General features: G+C 41.8%; 1 protein-coding gene across 4 annotated transcripts in view; it reads right to left on the bottom strand.

Moving 5' to 3' along the window:
- The window catches only part of RNF144B (ring finger protein 144B), a 1,090,613-nt gene that overhangs the window by 939,065 nt on the left and 128,476 nt on the right, over positions 1–23,072 (bottom strand). Inside the window, exon 1 of one of the 4 annotated variants that reach the window (XM_044065982.1) lies at positions 12,469–12,491. The exons of the other annotated variants lie outside the window; for them this stretch is intronic. The gene's annotated coding sequence lies outside the window, so the exon portion shown is untranslated. Of the gene's footprint in view, positions 1–12,468; positions 12,492–23,072 lie in introns of those variants that run through there. 4 annotated transcript variants of the gene reach the window in all.

Genomic DNA, 23,072 nt, shown 5'->3' with positions numbered 1-23,072 from the left:
TCTTCAAGAGTATTAAAGTTTTTTTTTTTCTTTTGTTGATTCTGCACTGCAAATGTTTTTTCTTTTGCCAACAATCTGCAGTTAAAACTCTCTTTACAGTTTATCTAGCTAAAAACATGCAACATTTTACTTCAATGTAGTAATATGTAAATCAGGCAAATGAAATGATCAACATTATAGACCCTTTTCTTGACCTGGACCACAATGGCAAGCACAATAAATATGGGCACACAGAGCAGACAATCAACCAACATGTTTTAAATAGGAGGATACTGGATAGAATTTGGAGCAAAAAGCAAATCGTGACAGTAACATAATTAATCCTACCGACACTGTAAAACTGTTACCCAAAAACACTCCTAACTACAAGCCATCTCTCATTTTCTTCAACTCAGAACAAGCTGCAGCAATCATTTACTCTGAATGCCAAGCTTTTCCAGCGTACAGGTGCTTCACTCATATTATGATGCTACAAGGAGCATCAGTATTAACAGAACAGTATGTTTTAAGGGCTATCTTTAGAGCAAATGTCCTTATGTTGTGCGCCATCACCTTCTCTGGTGCACACAAATTTGCTACCAGTTAACACACCATCACCTCCATGACCAGGACATGGCCGACCACTACACTGTGGACAGAGACACCATACAGGAATTAGCAAACATGTTCTGTCCTTACATGGAATGAAGAAAGAATGGGTGGACATACTAGTTCCATGAACATAGGTAGCTGACCACTTGTAAGAGTGTCAACAGTTATCTGCTGCAGGTAATGCAAGATGCATCTTGGGACTGTGGCTGATGACTCCCTTCTGCAAGTCCCAAACCAAGATGGAGATGAAATGGAAAACCACATCTGCCTGGATACATCTAATGGTGTACCACAGTATACTTTTCAGACCAGAAGCAAAATATTTGTGGTCTGCACCATGCTACACAATATGGTACAACAACAGCAATTACAATGCAGGGACACCATAGCACTGTCAGACATACCTTCAACAGCAGAGGTGAAGCTGGGTGAGGACTGCAGTAGTACCCCCATGCAGGGCAGGCAGAGTAGCAATTTATTTTGGAACTGGCAATGAAACAAGGTTTGGTCCACAACTACAGACCATGAAAAGAAAAACAAAGAATACAACTGATACATCCAATAGCACACCCAAGCTATACAGTGCAATGCACTGAATGGCAGTGTTATGCATCAGACATTACCCTACCCACACAGGCCAGAGGGGTGGGCAGGGTACAGTCATCATTTTTACAGGCAGAGCACAGTCATCATCATTTGCACAGGTGCCATGGAGCACAGTCACAGGGGACAGCATTAGTAACGCAGACGAACAGGTCATATTTGGTGGATGCAGTACACACACACACACACACACACACACACACACACACACACACACACACACACACACACACCTAGAAGACAGAGGAAGTCAGGGATGACATCCCCCAGTGACGGGGTGGAGATTCCAAGAGTTGAACATTGGCCTGGTATACCATGTATCCCTGCAATGCCAAGACTGGAAGCATCCTGTACAAGAGCTGCTACACCACTTTGAAAACATACATGAGTACCTTGCTGTGGAAATGTGTGTGTGTGTGTGTCGCAGAAGAAAGTCACAATGATCAACTCTGAGAATGGCCAAAGGTATGTGCTGCTTGCAGCAAGTCCACAGGGAAGTGTGATTGCATTAAACTATAGGTCTCTGAGTGGTTTGCCCTATGAAGATCCCTACGGTAGACAGGAAGAAAGCTGGCTGCAAACACAGAAGAGGCAGAAAGCCATGAACACTGGTGGCAGGGAAGTTGTCTCTTAAATGGTGTATGACACTTGTTTGCATTGTCACATGCCAGGCTTATACAACAACCAATCCCCAACATAGCCATATCGAGCGGCTGTCTGCATCCTCAAGGCTGCAACAACAGCTGCTAACTGGGCCACCACTATCCTCAAAAGGCATATCTGCTCGAGGTCCCATATGCCATGTCACTCTGTATACATTGCAAGATGCTCTGCAGTACTTGATGTGACTACATCTCTCACATGGCATGAGTATTGAAAATACATACCTGATAAATGATCTGCACAGCTGCTGACTGATGCCAAGGGTGAAACCAAGGTCTGGGATGACCAGGAGGTTGCAATGCCCACCTGCACACCTCTCCCCCAAGCTGGATGCCAGCATCTCAAAGGTCATGTGGAATACTAATGCTGAATGTGGTGGTGACACCTATGTAGCTTTTGTGGGGCTGAAGTGTCCAGCAGTAAACAAGGGATGCTGGAGGTTCACCTTACCCATCCACCTATGGGTAATATTGGTGTGCTCCCTGCTGTTGTTATTGCTGACAGTGCCACTATATCGACCATGCCAAGTGAGTGATGCCATTACTGTCAGCCACCAGTAACATACCTGCATTAGGTATATTCCAATCTGTTGAGCTGGAGCTGTTCACAGTGAAATAAGTGAATGCATACAGATAGCATACCTCTGGCAATTCTGTATCATAGTTTTGACTCCCACCACATGCCACAAAGATTGCTACATGGCAATCATATGCACAGCTTATAGGCACATAAGTACCTTGTGCTGCAGAGTGTCATTGCTGCAGCCACAGTGTCCCTGAATGACATATATGCACATGATTTTCTGAGTAAGCCATTCACGGCTGCAAGACACTGTCCTACAGTAATGGCACTTGTTCCTACTAACCTGGTGCATTACCCAGGCAGCTATCTCCAGCCCATCTCCCATATCCTAACCACTGTCAAGTATGAAGGCCCTCACACCATCCGTAGTAACAAACACCAGACATTATTCCACCTTTGTGAGATGCCTTGGCGATAATGGCCCAGCCTCAGTGGTCAACCTGTCTTTGGTTATTTCCTGTGCCTTGGACTTGGCATGCAGTAACATCTCCATGATCCTGCAACACACCTGTGCTACTGTCCTATTATGGCTCCCCACTATACTGATGTTCTGTAAACCTCCCTAACACACCTTGTGCCACTCATCCAAAAATGTTATTTCAGAAAAGGATACTTCATATTTAAATTTCAAGAACTTAACTGTACCAGAGATATGATATAGTCTACAAAATTACTTAAACTAGATTAATCCCCTAACCAGACCATTAAAAAAGTCACCCGCAAATTGTCTATAAAAGCCTATGCACTTTCTAAAGGGATTAACATCAGATAAGATATACCTAGATTCCCATATAAACATAACAATATTAGCATTTGTACTGCTGACGGGTGTTCCCATCGCCATTCCATTAATCTGACGATAAATCTTAATCTCAAACAGAAATACATTCTTTTCTAACACTGATACGTAGAGTAATCACATAAAAACCTTTTTTACACTATCTACCCCTATATCATGAGTGATAACAGTAAAAAGAGATTAGACATCAAGTGTTACAAGGCATGATTTAAGTTCAACAATTCCTTGTGACCAAGCATATAATTCTTCAAGAAACATTGCTGTATCTTTCAAAATCATACTGATTTTATCTAAGCATGGTCTTAATCGTTTCTCTAAGAATTTAGAGATTGGTTCTATAACCCATCCCTGAGTAGAGACAATGGGTCGCGTAGGCAGTGCGGTAAGGGATTTATGTATCTTTGGTATCCCATAAATCATGGGTGGCTTTGGGGTATTAACAACACAGGTAAAAAACACACTCTCCACAGCTAAGAATACAGCATCCATGGGACTAGACGACATCCCGGGCTGTGTACTACTTGAACTACAAAATGAACTGGCACCTCACCTAAGTGTCATGTTTAATCATTGCCTCACCTCAAGCTTCATGCCCAATGAGTGGCACACAGCTACAGTTATCCCACTCCACAAGGGGGGATCCACCTTGGACCCTGAGAACTACCACCCCATCAGTCTGATGAGCCTGATCTGCAAGGCCATTTAACGTATTATCATGACACTTATAAACAAAGACATTGGCAGCCTTCAAACACTGGACCCCACCCAGTTTGGGTTTGTGAAGGGCCGAGCTTGTCTCCAGAGCTGTAGACAAGGGTAAGGTGGTCCCACACAGCCTATCTGGACCTCGCCAAGGACTTCAACACCATCCCCCACTCTGGAATCATAGATAAACTTACTAAGCTGGGCATTAATCCCTACGTCACTCGATGGGTTGCCAACTGGCTTACTGACAAAACCCACACTGTAAAAGTAGTAGACTCCAAATCCAGCTCCAGACAAGTGGAGTACCTCAGGGTTCAGTTCTGGGACCGCTCTTGTTGGCATCTACTTCTCTGAAGTACAGGCCAACATTAAGGGACTCTGGCTAACAAAGTTCGCAGATGACTGCAAACTGGGAGCCATTATTAAATCCCCAAATGATGTGGATATTCTACAAGGGCCTTACAGAAACAGATGCTTGGTGCCAGAGCCATGGGCTCAAGTTCAATGCCAAAAAATGTATAGTCATCCCCTTTGGGGAAAAAAACATGTATCCGTGAATTACCACATAAGTGGCAGTATACTAAACACCGAAAGTGTGATAAGAGACTTGGGGACACAGGTGGACAGTTGCCTCACCTTCGATAACCACATCACCACAACAGTCAGGAAATCCTTCTATGTGGCACACCTCATCACTATGGGCTTTTCATCCAGAAAAAAGGAGGTCATTCTCCCACTGTACTCATCCCTCATTAGACCCATTATAGAATACAACGCCCCGTTCGGTATGTACCTCTCAAGACATCTGCAACAACTAGAAAGGGCGCAGAAATACCTCACTAAAAGAATCACAGGCCTAAAGTAGATGCCCTATGCTGACCGTCTAAAAAAACTCCAGCTATACTCTGTCGCATATCGTCTACTCAGGGGCGATCTCTGCTTAACATACAAGCCCATGTCAAACCCAGAGCTGTTGGACATGTTACACTTAAAGAAAGCCCAATCACTCAGAACCACACACTCCAGGGATCTAAACTTTGTCATCACAATGAACAAAACATGCTGGAGGGAGAGGTTCCTGACCCAGAGACTCCCCAGATTCTGGAATAGACTGCCCATACATGTCAAGCAGAGCGCCTCTTTGGCCCTCTTCAAAAGGAACCTTGATGATTGGATGGGAGATGGGAAATTGACCCCTGGGATCACGTCAGTTGCCCTACTAGACATAGGGTCCAGGGAAGTAAATATTGTGGGAAGAAATACCCAGGGAATTGTTATGCTAGGCTTGTATAGGCCCTAGGGCCGATAGCCTAGTACCAAAAATAATCAAACAGGTCATCCGCAACTCTATGACAATCATGCATATTGACAACAGCCTTAACATTTACAACTATAATATTGTTATCTCTTCTACTTGGGTACATATTCATCAGATGCTGGCATGTTAAACATACTACTCATGTAGTAGCCTCTGTCGAGTACCACTACTCCACCGCCCTTATCAGCATATTTAATCACTATACCATCATTGGTAATTAAAGATTGTATAGCCTTAAATTGAGCAGTGGTCAGATTGTGAAATGTATTATTTAATCCAGTTCTATATAATTTGTAGATCTTTCTACAGCTTTTTCAAATACTTCTAGTACAGTATTGTTATAAGGAATGTACAAACCTGACTGCTCGAGGAAATCAGTGACATGACTGGTGTCTGAACCAAACATCAATTTCAGATTTAAATTTCTAATAAACTGTTTAACTTCTAGCAGTGTAACAGAGATATCTACATTTTTAGAGGGAAGAAAAGTTAGACCTTTCTATATTTTATTTTACATATGATAACCGGGAAAGTCCGTCTGGACAAGCAGTCCTTTTTCAGCGGAAGTCCAGGGAGAAAAGCTCTACATTTAAGTATTACAGTATTAGAACAGACAAGAACGGTGAATACATTTATGAATAGTTACAATTATAATTTTGGAATATAGAGCACAATATACACATATGAAAATAGTTACCAAGACAAGATGGAAAGATGTACAGTGCCCTTATATTAACTAAAAATCACGAGAAGGAGTCAACAATATAGCAATATTGCTAACAGGTATAGTATAAACTATCAGCTTTGGTCAACGCTGCTGTAGGGACTGCATGGACATGATATGGCATTGGTTCCCTATGTTACTTGTTCCCCCTGGTGTGGAGCAGCGACACAACCATTTATTAGTGAGGTGGGTTTATAGGGCATTTTTAAACTCAGTTATCAAGGTTTTGTTTGTTAGGCTGGTGGGTAGGATATTCCATACTCTGGCTATACAGCAGGAGTACAGGGATTCTTCCTGCAGAGTTAGAGGGCTTTGAAACTTCAAATAGTTGATTGTTGTTGGAGTGTAGAACTCTTACCTGTGTATGGCTTGAGTAGTTTATTTAGGGCTGGAGTTTTTTCTGGATTATGTAAAATTTAATGGGTTAGGTTTAGCTGATTATACAGCAGGGGATGGGGGAATTCAAGCCATTGTAATTGTTTTAGGGCTGTGCAATGATGTGACCTATAGGGTGAATTGGTGGCAAACCTGGCAAATTTGTTGTAGCATGCTTCTAATTTCATGATATCAGTTTTTCTTAGGTTAGTGAGAATAGGGAAGGCATATTTAAGTGTGGAGAGTAAGTGTGCCCTGGCTATAGTTTCTTCGGTTGTTTTTGCCAGAAATGGTTTATTCATAAGAGGTAGCTTTGGAACCAAGACATAGTGGACTCTGATAGGTTTAGGGTAGAAAGGACATTGATAAGTTTATCATGTGAAACTGTATCAAATGCCATTGAGAGGTCTAGAAGGGAAGTTGATACAAAATTTCCATTGCTTCTATGGGTATTCACAGTTTCAGTAAATGACAGGAGGGCAGTAGTGGTACTATGAGAGGGGCGGAATCCATATTGTGTTTTAGTAAGTAGGTTATGGGTGTCGAGGTGGTTCATAATTTGCCTATGTATACCTCTTTCAAAAATGTTGGAGAGAGGTGAGAGGATAGCACTGGGGGCGATAGTTCTTTTGCGGTGCCCCCCTTTGTGGAGAGGGATTACATAGCAGAGTTTCCAGATATCAGGAACAGTTTTTTCGGTTATTGATCAGTTAATAAGAATTGCTACAAGATAAGCTATAGCATATGCAGCTATTTTCAGAAAGGCAGCTGGAAGTTTACCTGCTGCTAGTGTTGTGAGTTTCAGTTTTTAAGCAGTTTTTTAATTGTATCCATATTAATGGGTTGCATGATATTGTTGTCTATACTTTCAGAGGTAATGTGGGTGGAGGAAAGTTGTGGTTTGGACAGGGCTAGGACAGGCTCGGTGAAATATCTGCTGAACTGTGTCGCTATGCTATATGTAGTGTTTGTGGTGTTAGGGGGCAGTGTTCTAACTTTACTAGGTAATAGGATGTTGTTGATGGCTGACCAAAATTTTTGAGGGTTGTTTAAATGTTTTTTCTGTTTATCATGATAGTAATGGATTTTGTCTGTTTTAACTTCTTTTTTAAGTTTGTTTCGGAGTTCCAGGTAAGCTGTTTTGAGAGTTTGTGAGCCAGTTTTATGTCAATCAGTCCATGTTTTATCTCTAAGTTTCATGAGGACCCTAGTTTCTTTGGTAAGCCAGGGTGCATAGTTAGCTTTTACCCTTATTGTTCTTGCTGGGGCAAATGAGTTTAGGATGTTTAAGAAAACAGAGTTCAAGTAATTGACAGCATCAATAAGCTGGAGGGTTTTGAGTGGGTCCCAGGTACACGTTTTTAGGGCTGAAATAAATTGGCTAGGATTAAAATTAGATTTGTTTTCTTAACAGGTGATGGGTGGTTGGTTTGGCATGATTAGTATGGAGTTTTAGCATAAAGGGTGGACGATGGTCACTTAGGGTGTCTGGTAGGCAACCAGAATAAGAGTGAGCTGATTTATTTATGAGGATCCAGTCTAGAATTGATTCCCATTTGGAAGTTTTGTCAATTCTGGTTGGTGACTAAATAATCTGACTAAATCCATAAAGGTTTATGTGGCTGGTGGGATTATTAGAGGAACAAGTTAACCAGTGTATGTTAAAATCTCCCATTAGTATTGTCTGTTGTGAGAAGGAATTTGCGACCTAGTTAGGTAGCTTTTCTAGAGCAGGGATACTGATTCCTGGTGGGATACAGCATCCGATTATATTAATGACTTTTCTGGCATTGATTTTTAATCTGGTCAGTATGATTTCAGCATTGTCAAGAGAGGGGGTGGGTATTTCAAGAGTTTCTACCTGGAGTTAATTTCTGAACAGTATAGCAACTCCACCTCCTTTTTTTTATTTTATCTATCTGTGCGTAGAATACTATAACCAGGTGGTAGGATCTCACTATTTGTAATTTTGGGCTTTAACCAAGTTTCTGTTAAGAGAACAATATCAGGGTTATAGAAAGCGAGAGTGGCATGAAGTTCATGGACTTTATTCAGACTTTCTCATATTAATGTTTAGTAGAAAATGGTCTGTTGGTTTGCTTTTGGATAATACAGTGTTATTGCATTGAGCTGGGGAGATAGGGTTTTAGGTGGAAGGACCTGGGTTGGAATGGACATCTCCGCTGATGGACAGTTTAGATTTTAGTAGGTAATTAGGTGTGTTAAAGTGGTCACGTACTTGTTATACTTCAGAGAAGGTTTGAAGGTGTTGTGTTTGGCAATTCTGTGGATGGGGATAAAAAGGTGTATGGTTGTATTAAAGATGGATGGGTGGGGAAGGGAATTGAAATGGTCGAAAGTATTCGAAGGGGTGATCGTGCTAGCATGGTGAGGAGTTGAGCGAGTTGGATATATGTGGTATGAAGTATGTGCAGGTAAAGAAAGGATAGCAAGGGTAGTAGAGAGTTGCAGTAGCATAATGCTTGGGGTAACGTTCTTGATAAGAAGAGTTGTTATACATTTGGGACTTTTTCACTAGTATATTGCAAGCTGTTAGATTTTTACAGGGACAGGTGATAGGGAAGTTATCAGTGGGGGTCTGGTGAGCGCGTTGTGTGTATAGGGGATAGTAAACTAGTGGTGTTTGAAATGGAATAATGTGGGATAATGGGAGGCGAGATATATAAATTGGAGGACTGAATGGGAGTTATGTTATTACTAGAGGATGGGTGGAGAATGGTGTATGTAGGGGGTGGGCTGTGTGGAATAGTGATGTGGTGAAATGTGATTTGTTGTGGGCAGGTGTGGGAGTGGCTAAAGTGTATAAATCTACTTGATGTGGAGGTGGATGGGAATGGGGGTAGAATAGGGGAGCGGAGTGAGCCTGAGCACAGTGAGGGCAAAGAGACTGGGTTGAACCCACGAGGCCGAGGTGTGAGCGACAACAAAAAATAATCAGCTTTGTGTAAGCCCAACACCAGGTCAGTATATCAGAGGGCAATGGTAAAATTGTACTTAACTATGTTGAAACTGGAAGAGTGGGGGATTTGTATACTATGGATAACAACAGACGTTAGTATTAAGATGGTGAGGGGAGCTAATGGCAACTGTCCAGTGCACATACCTTAGGCAGTATTACCAGTTAACAAGATGGATTTAATAAAAAATGTTCACATACACTTTATTGGAATGAAGTACTTGGGCAGCACAGGCAATCTTTTGGTGGTATGAGTCAGTATTCTGCAGAAAGCAGGCTATATTTTAGAGCCGTAATAGAGCCGTAATGCAGGAGTATAGTCACAAGGATGGTACTACCACGATAGGTAGATGAAACTGTAGGGGAGAAGACAAAGTATGCAATAGAATATGCTAACAACTTGCAGTTATAAGAATTGTATGGTTAGAATACAATACATATGTTCAATATTATCTTTGTATCAGTTTGCCACTAATACCATATTGTCTGCTATCTTTAAAGCTAGCTCAAACAGACAAATAAATATAGCCACAGCCATTAAACTTTCAAATATCTACAGCAGTATTCCCCTGAAGGGTTAAGGACTAACTATACGGCTGTATAATTACACTGTATTATCAGCAGTGTTACCAGAAAGCATTAGAATCTAATTGTTAGGCAGTACAATTACAATGAGTCTTCAGCAGTGTCCACAAGAAGCATTAAAAACTAATTGTTAGGCAGTAGGCTCCCAGTAAAAAGAAATTCTTATGTTTTTGTACACATTCATCGGGGCTGTGCAGTGTTCCCAGGTTCACAGGTTCATAGGATGATACTAGGCTACTGGCCCGGAGGCCCTTATAAGCCTACGTTCCTTCAAATTTCCATTTTCTAGTGATTACTTTTTTGCCAGCCACCAGATTTAGACTCAGCAAGGCCTTACTATGTCTAGGCAATTCCAATTCTGTATCGTAGCTCAAAAAAATCATTTCCTTAATTACACCAATATGCTAACCCAACATCCCTGAAAGAGCAGTCCGCAGGGAATCCATAAAGTCCTTCAACTCATTACACTAAAATATGTTTCCAGTTACCTCTTTCTTCTCCATAATACTTCCAACATCTGCTGTCTACCTCAGGAAAAAAATTCTTTCAAGACTACTTGGGGTATAAAAAAAACCCTACTTAATCATGCCCAAGCAAAGATCCTAAATCTTTTAAAATGTGTTGCATATTTGTGAGATACACATATATCCCCCATTGTCTCTTTGTGAATTGCTTATCCAATCTCTCTTCCCAATCCTTTCTAAGCTCCTCTGATTGATTCTTAGAATTGTCAAGCAATATTTTATATGCTCTACTAATTAATCCTTTTTCAAAGACAGCTTCTGTTCTAGATTCTATTAAAAACTACCAGTGCTGGTCTTTTATTTAGGACCCCCCCTATTTCTTTTTTTTTTGCCTACACTCGGATATCAATCCTTGATGAGGAAGGCAGTCTCTAACCTGCAGTCTAAATAAATTATTGGCATCTTTCCATTCTATTACCTTTCCCTTTCTAGTTATTTGCTCCCAATACCCTGGATCCTTTGCCAGCTTTCTCCAATAAATTCCAGTCCCCTCTTGCCTACTGTTTGTATCCCTAATTGCAGTCATCCCTGTTGGCAGAATCTCTCGTCTCCATTCCTGTACTAACTTAGTTCTTTAAATATTTTCTGCTACTTTACGAATATAATATTCTGTACGATTATTGTCATCATCCTTGAGGGCCTGAATACAAAATCTAAGACTCTCCTTTCTTGAGCTTCTCCCTGTATCATCATCCCTTTCCACTTTGTATTACAACTGTCTGCTTGTGCTATGTATAACAGCTTTAACTGAGCTGCTCGAAAATGAGTGCTGCTCTTTTACCTGTCAGAAAATATTGAAAAAAAGCAAACTGCGTGACTATTTTCTCAAGTCACTGATGGAAAAATGCAGTACTTTATAATTTTGTGTATATTCAAATCACACACTGATGCTTCAGTCTTAGCTAACGTGCTCTGAACAACGATGTGAAGGACAGATGTTTTGAAAACTCTGAACTTGAATGACTTTGTATGAATGGTTATGAAGTAACTTTTGCAAAAGAATTTTAAAACAGCCTCTTTATTAAGGCTATTCACACAGAGTTTAGAGCTGCCATTTCTGGAACAAGGAAAGACCTGAAGCTAGTTCAGGTGGCATAGATAGACAAAGCCCTAACTACAGGCCAGATGACCCAAGACTGATCAGCAGCTCAGGCACCTGACAGACCTGGCAGAGGGTGGTAGATATGCTCATTCTGGGAGGGGAGCAGGGCACAGCAGGACACATACAGCCAGAAACCTTTGAAGGAGGAGCAAGGTCAGAGTATGCATCATGGAGGCATGATTTTGACTAATTAATCCACATCCTGCTGGTAGCCTTTATTAGCACTTATATACAAGTGTTCACTTAAGGGGCAGTCACTGTATATCCCCAGGGTGACAAGGGTAACTTATCTCCTCCCCTACCCAGGGGATGGAGTTAGGTCACACACACACACACACACACACACACACACACAATGCCAGTAAAGGCACAAGCAACTCTCACAGCTGCCTACATGACAGCCTCTCCAGACAGCATTCACACGACGTCAATTGGATAATTCTTCAGTATAGGGGAATGAAAGGGCATTCTAAATGAAGATGGCTTTATGGTCAAGCAAACACAGAGTTAAAAAGCACCCAGAAAAAAAAGGAAACCTCTGCCAGTAGTGTACCAGGGTTTGACTATGAAATCACCCTATGACTCTTTTCCATTGTACAAATCCATCCCAATTGTTTAATCTCAGGATGCAATGAGAGTGAGAAAAAAAAACAGATACTACTGAAGTCCACAGTACAGAATGAGAGAATGAGTACTTTATTTGCAATTTAAGACTTTAAAGGTAGTGCAAATGTGCTCTTTCAGACTGTTTGAAAAAGTCTACTAAAACAATCTCTACATATACACTGAAAGATGCCCTCCTAACAGGAAATTTTGACAGCCTGTGATACAGCACAAAGTGCTTAAATGATGCAAGAGTGACTGGCACCTAGGGTTGTCAAACTCATAGGCAGACTCAATGTACTCAAGTGGGTACGTACCACACAGAATGTATCCAGCGGTCATGCCTTCCAGAGCGAAAGATATTTTGTGTTACAGGAAACCACGTACAGGCTGGCCCTTTAAATCCTTCAACATGTATACTGTGAAGTTCATTCCTAGCCATCACCAATGTCAGTTGGAGCACTGCCCTTTTCATTTAAAGTAAGGGAATTATTTTACAGGGAGTAATCTGAGAGAGAAAGAGAGAATGTACAGCTATTTATCTAGAATTTGATATCAGGTAAGTAAGTTGCAACAAGCCAAAATTAACTTCAGATGCCTTCACAGAATGTGAAAAATGGATATAAAATAAAAACAATATATCAGCTTTACAGGTAATGACAATCGGCTATAACCAAGCACTTCATTCCCGTATTTAGTCCATTAAGAATAATGCACAGCCAGATATATGCTCCCTGCACAAGCTGATCTGGGAGAAGACCCTCTGTATTAGATGACGTTGGAGAATTCCTCTTGTGATACTCAATGCATGGGGTTTGACCCAGGGCTTGAGAATGTGACAACTTTTGCAGAACTGAGGTTAAGAGTATCCTGAAACTGAATATACACAGGATTCTAACTTTACATAGTTACCTGATCTGCAAGAAGATCCTCCTCCTACTTCTGAATTGACAGGCCATCCAAACAAAAAGCAAAAGTGGCAGGGCAATAAGAATGCACTGCAGAGAGCATTCTCCACAAACCAACTAACATAGCAAGTGCACATGGTGTCTAATTCTGAATGCCATCCGCAATGGGTAACTGTTGAGAAGAATTCCTAGAAGTACAAAATCCCTGTGAGGTCAATGTTGAAGGAAGGCTAAAAGAAAAATGGCTAAGAAAGGCAGGTCCTAAAGCATAAAGGTGCTAAAGTTGGTCCAATGTCTGAAATTAGGTGCTAAAGTTGGTCCAATGTCTGGAATTACTTTTTAAGCACTAATACTTACTGAAAATATGGATTAAGTAACCTACCATAACCTAAAAATCCACAAAAGGCTCAGAAATCATCCACACTCTTTCTGGAGTTGCCCTCTTCAACAGTGGGCTGCTAAATATTTGATAAAAAGGCTAAGGTAAGTAACCCAATTTAATTACTGCAAACTACTCCTCACCTTGAATAAACTAAACAAGCTTTCATGTCACATGTAAGGTTGTCCAAAATCAGTGCATTCAAAAGCAACTGACTCAAATTGGCTGCATGCAAATTTTGTCATGTGTGCTACTATGATAACCCATTAATGAAATAAAACAGGCATCAAAATACATGGATTTCGTCACGTGTTGTTGGAATGGAAAGGGACAAAGTGCACACTAAGCAGGAGTACAAGGGATATGGGGAAGCTAACTGAGCAGAGTATGTGTGACTGTATGTGTTTGGCACAAATCTGGAACAAGGTTAAACTTCATTATTTAGTAACATATGGGTAAGCTGGACCGTGCATGGTGTGTGACACACTACCACGAACGTGTATTTTGTGACTATGGGTGACAGTACTTAAGTCCAAATACAAAGAATATTCTTCATGCTTGTAAATAATGAAAACAAGATACTCTCTTGACAAGGCATCCATATGTTCTGGCATGGGAGGTGTTCCTCCCATTCCTAAAAGACAGCTATGTGAACTTTCAGCAGTCATTAAGAGGTCTGCATCATACTCATGAGCTGACCGGCAGCAGTCAAAACAGATGCTTTTTGGCTTCTGTGGATGCAGACAAATGTTAGAAATTCCAAACAAATGGTAATCTATCTGAACTCGTACACTCTCTTTAGGTAGAGCCTGAGCTAGAAAGGCAGGTCACGGTTATGAAGTATATCCCTCATTGGTGAGATCTGATCATAAACTAATCTCACTGGAAATCCACATCCCGCCCCCACCCCAAACAAAAAAGACCATAGTGAAGAACTTCTCTAAAGCAAACTTCATACTACTCAAGACTGGTGTGGTATCCTTCAAGGCCCCTGAGCCAGAGGAAACCACAACCCAAGCTGCGGAAGCCCTTACAAATGCCTTCTATGAACACCTCCAGGACTGCATGGATCAGGCAATCCCAAATAAAACCAAGACTCTTTCCACAAAGGGCAAACGTCCAGTCTGGTGGACCCCAGCCATTAACAAACTTTACAATAAGAGGAGAAAGCTATTACATGATAGAACAAAATCCATAAAAGGGAAGTCACCCCTGATCATTATTAGTAAAAATTACGAGCACTCATAAAATCAACTAAGGCCAATTTTGAGAGAAAAATTGCCATGGATTCAAAGGACAATCATAAGGCCTTTTTCAGCTATGTTAGGAACCTGGGTGGAAACTCCCAGATATGCTCAGAATTAGTCCAAAATGATACAAAAATCACTGAACCCACAGACATTGCCAACATACTGGCAGACAGGTTCAGTGCAAACTTCACCCCCCTCTCCCCCCCTAAAGGAGAGATAACTATCCCAGCCGAGTGTAGCCTCCCGGACATCTCAAATGCGCAGGTGAAAGCTGCTCTCTCTAAAGCTAAAAACACAGCATCAATGGGACCGGATGGTGTCCCCGGCTGTGTGCTACACGAGCTAAATGAGGAATTAACCCAGCACATAAGGCAGCTGTTTAATCTCAGCCTTACCACAGGATACGTGCCCAAGGAGTGGCGTACGGCAACTGTGGTCCCACTCCACAAAGGCGGCGCCTCTACGGACCCTGGTAATTACCGCCCCATAAGCTTAACAAGTCTAGTCTGCAAAGCTATGGAGAGGATCATAATGGAGCTCATAAACAAAGATATAGGGGACTTGTAGACATTGGACCCGACCCAGTTTGGCTTTGTCAAGGGAAGATCATGCCTTTTGAACTTGGTCGACTTCTTCGAAACAGTCACCAAGGCCATTGATGAGGGAAAGGCAGTCCATACAGCCTACCTTGACCTTGCAAAGGCTTTCGACACAATACCCCACTCGGGTATTGTAGAAAAACTTACCAGCTTAAATGTAAACCCATATGTCACAAGATGGGTTGCAAACTGGCTTAAGGACAGAACCCACAGGGTTAGAGTTGCTGGCGCTGTGTCAGCCTCCAAGCCGGTCACAAGTGGTGTCCCACAGGGCTCGGTCCTTGGCCCCTATTGTTTGGCATCTACTTCTCAGAAGTACAGGCCAGCATGGGAGGACTTTGGCTGACAAAGTTTGCAGACGACTGCAAACTGGGCCATAGTGGAAAGTGCATCGGACACGGATATCCTTCAGAAGGGACTCACGGAAACAGATAGCTGGTGCCAGAGCCATGGCCTGAAGTTAAACGCCAAAAATGTATAGTCATACCCTTCGGGAAAAACAAGGTAACCCCAAGCTACCATATAGGTGGCAATCCACTAAGCACAGAAGAGGTTATCAGGGACCTGGGGACCCAGGTTGACAGTGGCCTTTTTTTGACACTCACATTGCTAAAGTGGTTAGAAAGACCTTCTTCATTGCCCACCTGATCATGAAGGGATTCACATCCAGATCTAGTGAGGTCATTGTTCCCCTGTACTCTTCACTTATCAGACCAATGATCGAGTACAATGCCCCATTCGGGATGTATCTCACCCGACATCTGCAGCAATTGGAGAGACCCCAAAAGTTCCTCACCAAAAGGATAAAGGGACTCCAAAATCTGTCATATGCTGCCAGATTGAAGAAACTCCAGCTCTACTCAGTCGCATACCGTCTGCTCAGAGGTGACATGTGCCTGACATACAAGGCCATGTCCAACCCGGAATTAATGGACATGCTCCACCTCAAAAATCCAAATCCACCAAAACCACTAGAGCAAGCGACTTAAACCTTAGCACGGATATAAATAGGATGTGCTGGAGGGATAGATTTATCACTCAGAGACTCCCTATGCTGTGGAATAAAATCCCGGTCCATGTGAGGCAGAGCACCTCGCTGACTCTGTTCAAGAGAAATCTAGACCTGTGGATGGGAGATCATAGGTTTACCCCGGGAATCATCTCTGTGTCACTGCTGGACAGAGGCACAACAAACTAATGGGCACAGTATTTTTTCATATAAGGGGTGGCGTAAGCCACAAAAATTTGGGCTAGGCTTATAAATGCCTTAGGGCAGATAGCCTAGTATAAACCTATGAACCTATGAACCTATGTAAGACACTTGCTTTCCTTGAATTCTATCCGTAGAAAGAAAACAAGCAGATGAATGAACCATTTAGAACATGTGCTACTCTTAAGGCATACTGAGTTTTTGTTAAACAAAAGGCCGTCAATTTGCAATACGAGTTCACATGTACTAATAAAAATGAAAAGAAATACCTCAGTGCTACTCTACATTACCGTGTATATGCATTATGCATATAATTAATCTTGCAACTCTTTCTTTACTATAATGCACTCGAACATAAAGACTTTACAATTCTTATTAACCTACTTAGATCAGTCATCTCCTTGCGCACTACTTTGTAGATAATGTTCAAATTGCACCATTTGGCTCCCCTACTGAAATGTCAACATTCGTGAAGCCAAGTGCTGACACACTGAGGAAAAAAAAAAAAAAAAAAGATAAAAAATCCAGATGAAAAGCAAATTTTGATCCTCACTCTTCTCTTTTAAACTTTTTTGCAGGACGGGGGCTTTCCCTTTGTACCCCTGCCCTGATGTGGGGCACAAGCTGCAGGGGCAAGCATCTCACAGTCCCAAACTTCTATATACCAATTCCAAGATCATCGTACCTCAGAGAAAAGGGAATATTCAGGGAAATGGTCATCTTGGACTTGCATATACTAAGTCTGTTTTTACAGGTCTATGTTTGCACATCGAAAAAAATTACAGCGAATGGCTATTATTCAAATGTCAACCAGCAAATTTTAACATACCGAAAAAGCTCAACAGCGAAAAACAAGTCATTAAACTAAACAGTATATCATTCAGACTCTGCAAAAGAAAACACAACCGCTAACTGTAGAACGTACTTAGCGGGAGCAATAGCTTCTCAATGGTCAAGCAGTCTCACATGGGCGTCTTTTCACGATATTTAAGAGGACATTATAGTATTAACACAGCATAGCATAAACAGTACTGGAAATGAAATCATAGGCAAGTCGTTCTCGCAAACATAGTAGAAGAAACATTTGCATTATGTTTTCTTAATGTCCCACCAGTTATAATTAATTATAGGTGTGGGTATAGGCAGATCGTGAGATTCTGACCCACGTAGCAGAAAAATGCTATCTAAAATAAAACAAGTGACTTTGATGTCGCTTGGTAATGGCAGCATGGTAGGACTCAGAACATATGTAATTACGTTAGAGCATTATGCAATCCACAAAAGCAGACATTTCAGTTCAATACATACAGCCATAACAGTGCTTTATATCCAAGCACTATCAAACAGCCAGTACAAGTTCTATGGCACACAGTAACATACAGTGTAGTACATGTAATCTACCTATGCCTAGTAAGTAGTGGAAAGTACATAGGATAGGGTGGAATCCATGCAATTAAACAAAAATAATAGTTACAGCTACCTGGTGTGCACACTGAACGAGTTGCCAGAGATGTTCAGGCCACGGGCAGAAAGCAGTTCATCTTCAGTCAACTCATACTTTGATAAGTTAAAAATCACCTCCTCGTTTGACTCCTGGTGACTGGTCAATGTTTGTTTATCCCCTTTTCATCGTTTTCCAAGCTCTGCATTCTTGCCCTTGGTCTGGGCATTGAAAGGGGCTGTTCTAGCAGTAGTGGAAAATCCACAGGATTGAGCGCTCTTATGAGGTAAGCATCAACAGTAGATGTAAAAGAACTGTTCTTGTTAATAACGGGTTCAGTTCCATTGTTAATAAAAAGAAGTTATGTACTCACCATAATGTTCCATGTTTGTAGTCCGTCTCGCCTTTCATTCTTGCATATGAGATCGGAGCCAAGACTCGGCCTAATTTCAAGAGTAGAACTAAAGGAGTACTCCAAGCTGTTTAAAAAGAGATTTGACAGATTTTAGTAAAGAGAACGTTTTTGTTTGTCGCAAAGAGAAAGCGATGACCAATAAGGAGGTATTAGATCTCACAAACCCCACTTTGGAAGAAGTGCTAGTTCAAGTGCAATCCTCAGCACTTTTAACATCGAATTGTGACTGCTGTACACAAGAAGCTCAAACAGTACATGTTCTGTAGTCCTATCTCGCCTTCATTCTTACATATGGGATTGGAGCCGATCCTCGGCTCCGACTCGGCCTAATTACAAGCTGGAAGACTTCTAGTTGGCTCGTGGCTGGGTAGGTATCCCATGGTGCACCAGTACAATCCCCAGATCTTGTTTGCTGCTAACTCACAGACATAAGAACAAAACACAGAAAGAAGATCATAATAAAAGTTATCCAGTGAAAGATTACAATCTTTTATCTGTCTCCAGGTACTTTCAGGATGGCGGTAGAAGGGTAGGTTCATAAGAATGAAGGGCAAGATGGACTACAAACATGGAACGTTATGGCGAGTACGTAACTTCTTTATGTTCTGTAGTTCTATCTCACCTTCATTCTTACATATGGGACAGCGTCCCTAGCACCTTATTCTTGGATGGCTCAAGGAAAAATACTCCCGAGTACCGTGGAACCAAAGGATGCTCTACCCCTGGAGGTTAGATCCAATTTGTAATAAGTAATAAATGTGTAAAAGGTAGCCCAAGTTGCTGCTGCACAAATATTATCAAGTGGAACCCTAGCCTGAAAGGCTGCAGAGGTAGACTGAGATCTAGTAGAATGAGATTTGATTTTGAAAGGTAAAGGTCTACCCTCAGAGGTGTAAATGTAAGCTATACAGCTAGAAATCCAATTTGAGAGGGTCACTTTAGAAACTGGTAAACCTGACCTGGATTTGGAGAAGGAAATGAATAATTGATCTGATTTCCTGAATTCCTTTGTCCTGTGCAAATAAAAACGTAATTTCCTATGGACGTCCAACTGATGAAACCTGTATTCTGCTGCACTGGAGTGGTTTGGAAAGAACACTGGGAGTTCTATGGGCTGGTTCAAAGTGTCATGGGAACAGACCTTGGGGACAAAGGAAGGATTAGTACAAAGAGATACCCTGTCTTTGTGAAAAATCAGGTAAGGGGGTTTTACAGATAATGCTTGCAACTCTGACACCCATCTGGCAGATGTGATGGCCACCAGTCTTCCAAGACAAAAATTTCAGAGACGATGAATGAGAAGGCTCAAAGGGTGGAGACGTCAATTTGGATAGCACAACATTAAAATTCCATGAGGCAACAGGTTCTTGAAATGGGGGTCTTAATAAAGTGGTGCCTTTGAGGTAGGTTTTGCATAGCCTATGTGACATCAGATTAGAAATTGCTGCCAACTGAACCCTGATAGTGGCAGCCGTAGATTCATGGTGGAAAAGCTCAGACAAGAACTCCGAGGGTCAACATTCATTTTCTCAGCCCAGATAGAGAAATTCCTCCATTTGCTGGAATAAAGTCTCCTAGTGGAGGGTTTATGAGAGGACGTTAGTATACGAGTCACAGAGGGTGAGAAGTCGTGAAGCCTGACTAGGGATGGAACTGGAGCAGCCAAACTGTCAAACTGAGGGTGTGTAAAGTGGGATGAAGCAAGCTTGACATGTGCGTCAAGAGATCTGGTACTGGGTCCAGAATCCAAGGATAGTCTAGGAGAAGAGGCCCGAGAAAGGGGAACCAAACCTGACGAGGCCAGTAAGGCACAATGAGGATCAGTTTGCTTCCCAGTCATTTCACTTTCTGAATAATCTTGGGTATGAGAGTAAAGGAGGAAAAGCATAAAGGAGACCCAGGGAACAATCGTGAACAAGTGTGTCTCTGGGTGACTCCCCCTGAGGGGGGATGAGGGAGAAATAGCTGCTGCATTTGGCATTGATCAGGCTGGCAAAGAGATCGCAGCAAGGCTGTCCCCATCTGCAGAAAATCTGCTCTGCAATATCCTGTTTCAGAGACCACTTGTGAGGCATCAAGATTGCCCAGCTGAGCTTGTCGGCTATCACGTTGGTTGTCCCTGGAATGTGCGTTTCCACCAGAAAATACTGGGAAGATATTGCCCATTTTCGAACTCGAATGGCCTCTTGAGAGAGTGGGTATGATCTGGTTCTGCCCTGTTTGTTGATATACCATACTACCGACATGTTGTCCGATTGTATTGCAATTGTTCCCAGAGGCAAAAGATCGTGAAGTGCTTGCAACACCAGGAGCACCGCCCTCATCTCTAGAATGCTGATATGCAGATGAGTCTCGTGATCTTGCCATGTGCTTTGGACAGTCCTGCCTAGATAATGCCCCCCCATCCTATCCGTGAGGCATCCGTGGTCACAGTGGCAATGGGTTGGCGAGGAACAAATTAATTGCCCATGGTTAACTGATTGGGTAGAGTCCACCAAATGAGGTCCTTCTTGCAAGAGTTTGTCAGCAGTATGTGATGAGATAATGGTAGGTGCTGAAAGGACCACTGGGACGAAAGCAGCCACTGAAGAATCCTCAGGTGTAGTTTGGCTAGCGGTACTAGTAAAATGGTGGAAGCCATGGTCCCTAGAAGCTGCAGAATAGTGCTGGCCTTGACATTTCATAAGGGAAGAAGACGTTGAATTTGAAGAACCAGATTCTGTGTTCTTTCTACAGGAAGACGAGCCAACATGTTTACTGTGTCTAACTCTGCACCTATACAATTCACAGATTGAGAAGGCAATAATGCAGATTTTTCCCAATTTATAGAAATCCCCAACTGGGCACAAAGTTGTATGGTAGGGTCCCTGTTCTGAAGAATTAGATACCTGGTGGGGGTGGTCAAGAGATAGTCGTCCAGATACGGAAACACCTGGAATCCTCGACGTCTCAGGTGAGCTGTCCCTACTGCCATACACTTGAACACCTTGGGGGCTGTAGTGACACCAAAGGGCAGAGTCAAAACTGGCAATGACTGGCTCCCAGCCAGAAGCGTAAATGACTCCTCGACACCCTGTCCATTTTTATGTGGTAGTAAGCGTCTTTGAGATCTATCGAGCACATCCAATTGTCTTTCCCTAACAATGGGAGAATAGACTGCAATGTCACCATCCGGAACGTCCTTCTTTACTGATTCGTTCAATCTGCTGAGGTCCAAGATGGGCCTCCAGTCCCCTGTATGCTTTGGCACTAAAAAGAATCTTAAGATGCGGATCCTATTTGGTCTGCTGGGATAGTTTGGATGACTCTTTTTGTCAGCAACTTGTTCACCTCCACAGTTGCCCGATCCCTGTTTTTGGGTGGAACATCCGGGATCCTCTTGGGAACATGAGGTGGACGAGAAAAGGGTATGACATAACCTCTGGTAATAATTCTTTGTACCCATTTGTCTTGAGTGATACTTAGCCAGGCTTCTGGATACAAAGAAATGCGACCCCCGACCGGCTCCAGAGAAGCAAAGACAGGCCCCACATCAGGAGTGCTGGTAAGGCTGGCCCCAAAACAAATCGCGGCCTCCTTGGTTTTGCGGTTATACAGAAGTTATACAGAAAAACATGCAGGAAAAATAATATTCTGCATCGTGCTAGCATGCATCCTAGGCACATTACAAAAAATGTGGTAAAGAACCAGGTACTTCGACGTATGAGATTGCATACAGATGTGGAAAGTTTAGAAGAGGCACTTGATACATTGTGCATAGATCTTAAGAGTAGGGGTTATAAAATTGATGAAATAGATAAAGCAATAAAGGAAGTGAGTATGCTAGATTGGACTAGAAAGAAACCTTTCTTTTCTGATATGTCTCCTATAACCCGAAAGGATAGTAAGACTGTAGGTACTAAAGTGGTGAATAGGATGTGTTTGACTTTCTCTGGTGATGTCAATAAGATTTGAGAGATTGTGAAAAGGAACTGGCCTATTTTACTAACAGATCCTGAAATAAGTAAGGTTATAGAACATGTTCCCTAAGTTAGCTTTAAGAATAGTAAAAATCTAAAGCAACACTTGTGTTATAAACATAATAGGTCCTATGAACGGCTCACCTCACAACGAAAGGGTACATATGCCTGAAGTACTTGTAAAGCTTGTTGTAATATCTGGTCCACTTGTACGTTTATGCATCCTGTATACTCTAAGTCCATAGATTTTTCTTTTTATGCAGACTGGTGTACCAAGAATATAGTGTACATGGCTAAGTGCAACCCATGTAACAGTTTTTACATAGGTAAGACTAATCGTATGTTGAAGGAGAGAGTATTGGAGCATTTGAATGATATACATAATAACAAATTGACTAATGCACTAGCCAAACATGTATTTGAATGTGGAGTGAACCATAACTTTAAGTTTTTAGTTTTACAAAAGATTAATTAAAGCTTAAGAGAGGGAGATCTATGTAATGAGACAGAGTATACTGAACTCAGATGGATTGTTGATTTTAAAGCATATGTTCCATCAGGCTTGAACAGTGCTGTCTCCTTAAAACCTCTTTTGAAAAAATGAGGTTTGCATCATTAGTCAACAGCCACCAGGCTTGAACAGTGCTGTCTCTTTAAAACCTCTTTTGAAAAAGAGAGGTTTGCATCATTAGTCAATGCTTGCTTTTATTGGTTGCTGCTAGTATTTAAAACATTATGTGATTATGTTCTGTTTTATTAA

The sequence above is a fragment of the Protopterus annectens genome, chromosome 3.part0, assembly GCF_019279795.1.
Source record: "Protopterus annectens isolate FY-2018-M chromosome 3.part0, PAN1.0, whole genome shotgun sequence".
In the NCBI taxonomy this organism is placed as follows: domain Eukaryota; kingdom Metazoa; phylum Chordata; order Ceratodontiformes; family Protopteridae; genus Protopterus; species Protopterus annectens.
The sequence above is the reverse complement of the archived record's forward strand: the minus strand, read 5'-3'. Positions and strand labels throughout refer to the sequence as shown.